Source organism: Lonchura striata, unplaced genomic scaffold (assembly GCF_046129695.1).
Source record: "Lonchura striata isolate bLonStr1 unplaced genomic scaffold, bLonStr1.mat Scaffold_162, whole genome shotgun sequence".
NCBI classification, from domain to species: Eukaryota; Metazoa; Chordata; class Aves; order Passeriformes; family Estrildidae; genus Lonchura; species Lonchura striata.
In genome coordinates, this window is record NW_027461106.1 from 80001 (window position 1) to 87500 (window position 7500).

Consider the following 7500-nt stretch of genomic DNA (forward strand, 5'->3'; position numbering starts at 1 on the left):
CGGCCGGCCGGGGGCCCTCTCCGACGCGACCCGAAAAGCCTCATCGATCGGGGCGGACGCGGCTGCACGAGGGCAGAGGAGGCAGCGGAGCGCAGAGGCAAAGCCCCAGCAGCCGCGGAACCGCCCGGCCGAAAGCGTGCAACGCACACCACGGCCCCACGGCAGCCCACCAAGGCGCACGCCCCACCGGCCGGCGCCGCCACGGGTGCGGCTGGGCCGAGAGCGGACGGGCTTGGGGGCTCCGCACGCGTGCGAGCGGGGACACGCGTCCCCGGACCGATCCGCTCGCGGATCGGTCCCGGCACAGGGTAGACCGGGGGGGTGCCGCCACCCGCCCGCGGACAACGGCTCTCCTGGCCGGACGACGGAAGGACGGGACCGCCGGGCCGGGGTGGGGATGGCCTTCACCCTTTTCCGCCCAGGGAACCCGTCCGAGCGTTCGAGAAAGGTGCCACCGGCTTTCGCCCGCCCCGCGGCTGGCGCGCTCTCTCTCTCTCTCTCTCTCGGCCTCTCTTTCTCTCCCCTTCGGAAAAGCCGGGGTACGGCACCGATCAACGGAAAAAAAAAAAAAAAAAAAAAAGGCACATGGCGTGCGCGGCCCACAAGGACCCGTGCTAACCACGGGCGCCGGGGGCCCGGGGGGGGGCGAGGCGCGCGCCGCCTTCTCACTGCCCCCCCCTTCGAAACCCACCGGCATCGCTCGGCTCGGGGCTCGCTCGGGCCCCCGGCTCCACACAACCTCGGCTTTCGTGGGCCCGCACGCTTCTCGGTGCCGCGGCTTAGGGCCGCGAGAGGAAAAGGCCATCGGAGGCCGGGCGGGCGGGGGCCCCCCACAGCACCCGCACACGCCCTTGAAAAAATAGCAACGGACCGCCCGGGGCAGAAGCGGGCTCGGTCGCCACGACCGAGGAAGGGCGAGGCGCCGCCGCCTCGCCCGCGACCTTCCGGGGGTTGCTCTCTGCCGGGGGCTTCGGTCCGTGCTAGGGCGGGCCGGCCACCGCGGCCGGCCCCTCTCTGCCCGCGAAAAAAACAGCCCGCCCGCAAGGCGGGTCCCCGGCTTAAGGCCGAGGAAGGGGGTGACTTCAACAGCACGCGCCGGTGGGACGGGGTGCCGCCACCCCGGCTCCACGGCTCATCGGGCGACCGCCGTCACCGAGCCCCTCCGGCCACGCGGCGAATGCCGAGGCCAGGCCGCGCGCCCCACCGCTGCCCTTCCGACACGGACACGCTGGCAAACAGGTCGGGAGCGGGGGAACCGGGCGCCGCCACCGCGGCGGGCTGGCCGGGCCTTGCTCGGGGAGGAGGCTCTCGGGCGAGGGCCGGGGAAAAAAAAAGCCCGGCCGCGTCGACCCCCGGCTGCCGGCCACTGCCACCGGACCGGCTGCCGGAAAAATGCCTGCCGGAGCGGGCCCCGGCTTAAGGCCAGGCGGAAAAGGGACGAGGCGCCGCCGCCTCACCTGCCACCGATCGTCCCAGGGGGGCCGCCCCCCCTTCAACCGGGCCGGCACGGCAGCCGACCGGAGCGGAGCAACACACACGCGGGGCTTCTCACCGCCTCGCTGCGGCCAGCGAGCGGCTTCTCGACACGGTCTTTCGGGCCGTCTCTCTCGGCTCTCGGCTCTCTCTCTGGTGGCCCTTCACACTGCCCATTCTCTTCTCTCTGGCTTCTCGGGCAGCTCTCCCCGAAAGAGCGCCCTGGGCAGGACGGGAACCGGGACCAAGCCACGCGGCTCACCCGGCCTAGGCGGCACTCGCTCTGCCCCGACGACCGCGCGGCGCGGCCGCCCTATCCTCCGCCTTGCGACGCAGGCACCCTGGAAACCTGCGGGGACGCGGCCCGTCACCTCGCTCCCAATATACGGAAAGATAAGTCCAAGGCCGCCGACGCCTCCAAGGAGACGAGTGGAAGTCGACCGGGAGGGTGCGCCAGCGCAGGCCGACCGCTACGTCGACATAGCCGGAGGCAGCCTGGAACAGCGACCCCTTGGTGAACTTCCGCAGGCGGCCGCGACACCAGGTCTACCCGGGCGGACGGAGACCAGGTCTACCCCGGCTCCGGGATACCAGGTCTACCCCGGCCGCCGGGTACAAGGTCTACCCCGTCTCCGGGATACCAGGTCTACCCCGGCCGCCGGGTACAAGGTCTACCCCGGCTCCTGGATACCAGGTCTACCCCGGCCGCCGGGTACAAGGTCTACCCCGTCTCCTGGATACCAGGTCTACCCCGGCCGCCGGGTACAAGGTCTACCCCGTCTCCTGGATACCAGGTCTACCCCGGCCGCCGGGTACAAGGTCTACCCCGTCTCCTGGATACCAGGTCTACCCCGGCCGCCGGGTACAAGGTCTACCCCGGCTCCGGGATACCAGGTCTACCCCGGCCGCCGGGTACAAGGTCTACCCCGTCTCCTGGATACCAGGTCTACCCCGGCCGCCGGGTACAAGGTCTACCCCGTCTCCTGGATACCAGGTCTACCCCGGCCGCCGGGTACAAGGTCTACCCCGGCTCCTGGATACCAGGTCTACCCGGGCCGCCGGGTACAAGGTCTACCCCGGCTCCTGGATACCAGGTCTACCCCGGCCGCCGGGTACAAGGTCTACCCCGTCTCCTGGATACCAGGTCTACCCCGGCCGCCGGGTACAAGGTCCACCCCGTCTCCTGGATACCAGGTCTACCCCGGCCGCCGGGTACAAGGTCTACCCCGTCTCCTGGATACCAGGTCTACCCCGGCCGCCGGGTACAAGGTCTACCCCGGCTCCTGGATACCAGGTCTACCCCGGCCGCCGGGTACAAGGTCTACCCCGGCTCCGGGATACCAGGTCTACCCCGGCCGCCGGGTACAAGGTCTACCCCGGCTCCTGGATACCAGGTCTACCCCGGCCGCCGGGTACAAGGTCTACCCCGGCTCCTGGATACCAGGTCTACCCCGGCCGCCGGGTACAAGGTCTACCCCGTCTCCTGGATACCAGGTCTACCCCGGCCGCCGGGTACAAGGTCTACCCCGTCTCCTGGATACCAGGTCTACCCCGGCCGCCGGGTACAAGGTCTACCCCGGCTCCGGGATACCAGGTCTACCCCGGCCGCCGGGTACAAGGTCTACCCCGGCTCCTGGATACCAGGTCTACCCCGGCCGCCGGGTACAAGGTATACCCCGGCTCCTGGATACCAGGTCTACCCCGGCCGCCGGGTACAAGGTCTACCCCGGCTCCTGGATACCAGGTCTACCCCGGCCGCCGGGTACAAGGTCTACCCCGGCTCCGGGATACCAGGTCTACCCCGGCCGCCGGGTACAAGGTCTACCCCGGCTCCTGGATACCAGGTCTACCCCGGCCGCCGGGTACAAGGTCTACCCCGGCTCCGGGATACCAGGTCTACCCCGGCCGCCGGGTACAAGGTCTACCCCGGCTCCGGGATACCAGGTCTACCCCGGCCGCCGGGTACAAGGTCTACCCCGGCTCCTGGATACCAGGTCTACCCCGGCCGCCGGGTACAAGGTCTACCCCGGCTCCTGGATACCAGGTCTACCCCGGCCGCCGGGTACAAGGTCTACCCCGTCTCCTGGATACCAGGTCTACCCCGGCCGCCGGGTACAAGGTCTACCCCGTCTCCTGGATACCAGGTCTACCCCGGCCGCCGGGTACAAGGTCTACCCCGGCTCCTGGATACCAGGTCTACCCCGGCCGCCGGGTACAAGGTCTACCCCGTCTCCTGGATACCAGGTCTACCCCGGCCGCCGGGTACAAGGTCTACCCCGGCTCCGGGATACCAGGTCTACCCCGGCCGCCGGGTACAAGGTCTACCCCGGCTCCTGGATACCAGGTCTACCCCGGCCGCCGGGTACAAGGTCTACCCCGGCTCCGGGATACCAGGTCTACCCCGGCCGCCGGGTACAAGGTCTACCCCGGCTCCGGGATACCAGGTCTACCCCGGCCGCCGGGTACAAGGTCTACCCCGGCTCCTGGATACCAGGTCTACCCCGGCCGCCGGGTACAAGGTCTACCCCGGCTCCTGGATACCAGGTCTACCCCGGCCGCCGGGTACAAGGTCTACCCCGGCTCCTGGATACCAGGTCTACCCCGGCCGCCGGGTACAAGGTCTACCCCGTCTCCTGGATACCAGGTCTACCCCGGCCGCCGGGTACAAGGTCTACCCCGTCTCCGGGATACCAGGTCTACCCCGGCCGCCGGGTACAAGGTCTACCCCGGCTCCTGGATACCAGGTCTACCCCGGCCGCCGGGTACAAGGTCTACCCCGTCTCCTGGATACCAGGTCTACCCCGGCCGCCTGGTACAAGGTCTACCCCGGCCGCCGGGATACCAGGTCTACCCCGGCCGCCGGGTACAAGGTCTACCCCGTCTCCGGGATACCAGGTCTACCCCGGCCGCCGGGTACAAGGTCTACCCCGTCTCCTGGATACCAGGTCTACCCCGGCCGCCGGGTACAAGGTCTACCCCGTCTCCTGGATACCAGGTCTACCCCGGCCGCCGGGTACAAGGTCTACCCCGGCTCCGGGATACCAGGTCTACCCCGGCCGCCGGGTACAAGGTCTACCCCGGCTCCGGGATACCAGGTCTACCCCGGCCGCCGGGTACAAGGTCTACCCCGGCTCCGGGATACCAGGTCTACCCCGGCCGCCGGGTACAAGGTCTACCCCGTCTCCGGGATACCAGGTCTACCCCGGCCGCCGGGTACAAGGTCTACCCCGGCTCCTGGATACCAGGTCTACCCCGGCCGCCGGGTACAAGGTCTACCCCGGCCCCGGGATACCAGGTCTACCCCGGCCGCCGGGTACAAGGTCTACCCCGTCTCCTGGATACCAGGTCTACCCCGGCCGCCGGGTACAAGGTCTACCCCGTCTCCTGGATACCAGGTCTACCCCGGCCGCCGGGTACAAGGTCTACCCCGTCTCCTGGATACCAGGTCTACCCCGGCCGCCGGGTACAAGGTCTACCCCGTCTCCTGGATACCAGGTCTACCCCGGCCGCCGGGTACAAGGTCTACCCCGGCTCCGGGATACCAGGTCTACCCCGGCCGCCGGGTACAAGGTCTACCCCGGCTCCTGGATACCAGGTCTACCCCGGCCGCCGGGTACAAGGTCTACCCCGGCTCCTGGATACCAGGTCTACCCCGGCCGCCGGGTACAAGGTCTACCCCGGCTCCGGGATACCAGGTCTACCCCGGCCGCCGGGTACAAGGTCTACCCAGGCTCCTGGATACCAGGTCTACCCCGGCCGCCGGGTACAAGGTCTACCCCGTCTCCTGGATACCAGGTCTACCCCGGCCGCCGGGTACAAGGTCTACCCCGGCTCCGGGATACCAGGTCTACCCCGGCCGCCGGGTACAAGGTCTACCCCGGCTCCGGGATACCAGGTGTAGCCCGGGGGGCCGGACAACGGGTCTACCCCGGCGCCCGGAGGAAAAGTCTACTCCGGGGCCATGGCAAGAGGTATTTCCCCATACCCGGGTAGTAGAGCGTTTCTCAATGGCCGGCTTTACCTTTTTTTGCCTGGTGGGGGTGGGGGGGGCGGGCGCGAGGGGGGGGGCTCGGTGTGGGTTTTTTTGGGGGGTGGGGGAATGTGCGTTGCGGGACTTTTGGTTCGAGTTTTCTGGGTTTGTTTTAGGAGTTACGGGGTTATCCCTTTGTTTTTTGTGGCTTGGTTCCCCTTGGTCTGGTTTGGGGTTCGGGTTTCATTTCCCGCGCTTCCCCTTTCCTCCCTTCTCGAAGAGAACGACTCTTCTGTTCCCTCGGCGCAAGAAACTGATCCGGAAAAGGAATTTTCTTGACGAACTTTATTTCTTTCCCTCTGGTACCCAGAGCGATCCCAGACCAAGCTGACAGGCAGCCTGCGTCAGCCTGCCGTCGAAGCAGCGTCAGCAGCCCCCTCCGCCCGGGGTGCCGCGCAGCCCTACCCGGCCGAACGGAATTTCAGTGGGGCCAGCGCGCAAGGGAAGCGAGGGAGGGAGGGAGGGACGGGGGGGCGGGGGGGGGAAGGGAGGGAGAGAGAGACAGAGAGAGAGGGGCACGGTGACACACACGCCGGCTCCACACACTCGCAATCCGACGCCGCCCCCTCAGAGCCCGCCCATCGACGGTTGGGGGCGCCCCGCCTGAAGACTTTCCCTGCCTCCGCCCATCGACGGTTGGGGGCGCCCCGCCCTGCCCCATCAGACTCCCCGGCGCCGCTCGCAGACTACTTTCCCCACCCCCGTCGCCGTCCCCCGCCCGCTCTCTCCTCGGCCGGTTCGCACACCCGCAGCGGCGGGAGGGCCAGGAGCGGGCCGACACCGAGGAAGGCGGGTCCTTCGGCCAGCAGGGCCGGGGCCCACGGCAGAGGCGGCCCCTTTGCCGAGAAGCCTTCTCTTCGGCTCTCGCCCAGCCTTCTGCTTTGACGGCCTTCTTTCCTTGACGCTCCAGCCCGGCCTGGCCCCGTCCGAGCCCGGGGCAGGACGGCAGCGGGGTGGGGGGGAGGGGGGTCGAGCGGCTGAAGGCAGTGAGGGATCCGGAGACGGAGGCAGGAGCCGGGCCGCTGTCGCTTTGGGCACGGAGGAGGCGGGAGCGCTGCCGGCTCCCAACGGCCGGCTCCTTCCCTCTCTAGACTGGCGCCGGGCGGCCGCAGGGTGGGTCGTGCGCGGGACAGCAGGTCCGCCCGGGACACCAGGGCGACAGTTCTGCCGCAGCAGCCGGGCGGCCGGAGGCCGGGCCCGGAGTAGGACGACAGGTCTACCCCGGCGCCCGGAACACCAGGTCTACCCCGGCTCCAGGGCAACAGGCCTACCCCGGCGCCCGGAATTCCAGGTCTACCCCGGTGCCCGGAACACCAGGTCTACCCCGGCTCCAGGAGAACAGGCCTACCCCGGCGCCCGGAATTCCAGGTCTACCCCGGCTCCAGGGGAACAGGCCTACCCCGGCGCCCGGAATTCCAGGTCTACCCCGGCTCCCGGAAGACCAGGTCTACCCCGGCGCCCGGAAGACCAGGTCTACCCCGAGGCTTCCGTGCACCAGGTCTACCCCGGCGCCCGGAAGACCAGGTCTACCCCGAGGCTTCCGTGCACCAGGTCTACCCCGGCGCCCGGAAGACCAGGTCTACCCCGAGGCTTCCGTGCACCAAGTCTACCCCGGCGCTCGGAACACCAGGTCTACCCCGGCTCCCGGAACACCAGGTCTACCCCGGCTCCAGGGGAACAGGCCTACCCCGGCGCCCGGAATTCCAGGTCTACCCCGGCGCCCGGAAGACCAGGTCTACCCCGAGGCTTCCGTGCACCAGGTCTACCCCGGCTCCCGGAACACCAGGTCTACCCCGGCTCCAGGGGAACAGGTCTACCCCGGCGCCCGGAATTCCAGGTCTACCCCGGCTCCCGGAAGACCAGGTCTACCCCGGCTCCAGGAGAACAGGCCTACCCCGGCGCCCGGAATTCCAGGTCTACCCCGGCTCCCGGAAGACCAGGTCTACCCCGGCGCCCGGAAGACCAGGTCTACCCCGAGGCTTCCGTGCACCAGGTCT